Raw genomic sequence first — 2,838 nt, 5'->3', positions numbered from 1 at the left:
GCGGCTTGTACTGAGACATGCATGGCTTAATCTTTGAGACAAGCATATGACTACTGGCAGGATCAACCAGGGAGCTGCGTCAACTAGAGCTGAGCAGCCGGCCGCCCGGGAGTGTGTCCCGGGGCCCGCGCGAACACGCAAGCGTCCGCTCAATTATTCTGCAAACAGGAGGAGGCTGAGCTCCCCTGCACAACACACCTCGAAACCCTCTCAGGTCCCGGCGGCGCGCAGCGCCGTCCTAAGTACTTGGTCGGGTTCGAGAGAGGCGCAATCGCCCGGAGTTAGGCGAGTAGACGCTTTAGGTGCGACCACCCGTGCTCCCAACTGAGCTTGCCGCTGCCGACAGAGGCCCGGGAGCGTGCTGTCGTGGCATTGCCGGCGGGAGACAACACGCGCCACCTACGGTGACCGGCAGCTCCAACGCCAGCGCCACAGAAGGACAAAAGCCCTACTTGGGTGCCGAAGCGAACTCTCCCAGCACAGCGCACGCGCCAACACGTCCGCACAGCTGCGATACAAACCACCTGCGAGAACCGCTGGGGCGACCGAGCAGCAGACGGCGTCGCGGCGCCGAGCGCCGGGCGGCGGCGCATCCTCAGCGCACAAAGTCCTCAATCGGACCAGCACACTGCAGATGGCCACCGCGCTTCGCACCGGGCCCGCGAGGACCTACTTTGGCCGCAAGGCGCCGCGAGCAGGGGGCGCCGGCGCGCAGCTGCGCCGCCTGCCGCGTCCGTCGGCCGGCGCGCCTGCCACCGGCCGCCCCCACCAGCCGGCTGTAGCGCGTGCGCCCACGCACCGCGCTGCCAGCACGCCGGGCGGCCCCCCCTCACCGGCCGGGGACGGTCCCACCCAGCCACCGCCGCGTATCGCCTCACACCCAGATCCCCTTTCACGTTCGTGGGCATGGTGGGTCCCCTTTCACGTTCGTGGGCATGGTGGGTATCCCTGAAACAACCGGTTAATAGCTCGACCGATCGTCGCCAACACTGATTCACCTCTAGCGAGAACAACCGCACCACAACGGGTTACCGGTTGTTCATTTGCGTAACGTCACCAGCAAACGTACACGTCCATCGCCATTTGCAACGAGTATTGCATGCCTGTGTCAGGTGTCACAACACACTACGTCTGCCCACATAGACGCAACAACATGTGCACGCCTAGAGAACACGTGGAAGGTAGACCCCGTACGTATGCGGTGTCCATTGCGCGAACGACTGTCAGCCCGCCTCTGCAGCATGTCGCAGATGTGGAACGCGGTGCAACATGCTATCACGGTGTGTGAGAAGAGACGACTACGTCCGAATACACGCTCCACTACATCAACAGACTGCTCATGCTGATCGCCATCCAGGGCGTCCGTTCCTCCCACACGTCTGTATGGCGTACCACACTGCAATCCAGCTCTTATAGGGAGACGACACGTAGCTGCGTGCACAATATTTGGACTGTATGGTCCGCCGTTGCTAGGCGCTGTCGTCATACGGTCACATGGGCCACGATGTATCATTCAGTACATACGGAGCAATGTGCAGTACAGTTTGTGGGTTTTGCGTACATCGGCGGACAGGTGACAGGCCGTACCACAACGTAGGCTGAGTACGTCGGCATGCGAAGGGCATTGAACATGCAAACTTCTCACCGACCAGCTTGCGAAGGCAGGGGGGAAGGGGGGGGGGCATGTACGTCCTGCTGCTATCCACACTACAGTGTATAGCAGGAGCATGTGGAAAGTCAGCAACACCTGCAAGGTGTTTAACATGACGCGATACACAGGGGACCGGGCAGTGCGAGTAGCGAACTATATTGCGAGGGTTGCGGTTAGGCAACACTACACTACTTTAACGGGTTGCATAACAATTACAGAGCAGGTTCAGCGACAACGTGCGTCAGGTTAAGGCGCAATATAGTTTAGGTTACGGCGCACTTTAGGTTAGGTTAAGGCACATTATAGGTTAGGTTAAGGCACAACATGGGTTACGTTAAGGCACAACATGGGTTACGTTAAGGCACAACATGGGTTACGTTAAGGCACAACATGGGTTACGTTAAGGCACAACATGGGTTAGGTTAAGGCACAACATGGGTTAGGTTAAGGCACAACATGGGTTAGGTTAAGGCACAACATGGGTTAGGTTAAGGCACAACATGGGTTAGGTTAAGGCACAACATGGGTTAGGTTAAGGCACAACATGGGTTAGGTTAAGGCACAACATGGGTTAGGTTAAGGCACAACATGGGTTAGGTTAAGGCACAACATGGGTTAGGTTAAGGCACAACATGGGTTAGGTTAAGGCACAACATGGGTTAGGTTAAGGCACAACATGGGTTAGGTTAAGGCACAACATGGGTAGGTTAAGGCACAACATGGTTAGGTTAAGGCACAACATGGTTAGGTTAAGGCACAACATGGGTTAGGTTAAGGCACAACATGGGTTAGGTTAAGGCACAACATGGGTTAGGTTAAGGCACAACATGGGTTAGGTTAAGGCACAACATGGGTTAGGTTAAGGCACAACATGGGTTAGGTTAAGGCACAACATGGGTTAGGTTAAGGCACAACATGGGTTAGGTTAAGGCACAACATGGGTTAGGTTAAGGCACAACATGGGTTAGTTAAGGCACAACATGGGTTAGGTTAAGGCACAACATGGGTTAGGTTAAGGCACAACATGGGTTAGGTTAAGGCACAACATGGGTTAGGTTAAGGCACAACATGGGTTAGGTTAAGGCACAACATGGGTTAGGTTAAGGCACAACATGGGTTAGGTTAAGGCACACCATGGGTTAGGTTAAGGCACACCATGGGTTAGGTTAAGGCACACCATGGGTTAG

General features: G+C 55.8%; 1 non-coding gene across 1 annotated transcript in view; it reads right to left on the bottom strand.

Annotated features, from left to right (window-relative positions):
• Window positions 1–73, bottom strand: part of LOC126453908 (small subunit ribosomal RNA) — a 1,909-nt gene extending 1,836 nt beyond the window's left edge. The window contains exon 1 of the ribosomal RNA XR_007585167.1: window positions 1–73. This exon is cut by the window's left edge and continues 1,836 nt beyond it. This is a non-coding gene — a ribosomal RNA (small subunit ribosomal RNA).
• Window positions 74–2,838: the final 2,765 nt, after the last annotated feature.

This window comes from Schistocerca serialis, unplaced genomic scaffold (genome assembly GCF_023864345.2).
Source record: "Schistocerca serialis cubense isolate TAMUIC-IGC-003099 unplaced genomic scaffold, iqSchSeri2.2 HiC_scaffold_970, whole genome shotgun sequence".
In the NCBI taxonomy this organism is placed as follows: Eukaryota; Metazoa; Arthropoda; class Insecta; order Orthoptera; family Acrididae; genus Schistocerca; species Schistocerca serialis.
The sequence above is the reverse complement of the archived record's forward strand: the minus strand, read 5'-3'. Positions and strand labels throughout refer to the sequence as shown.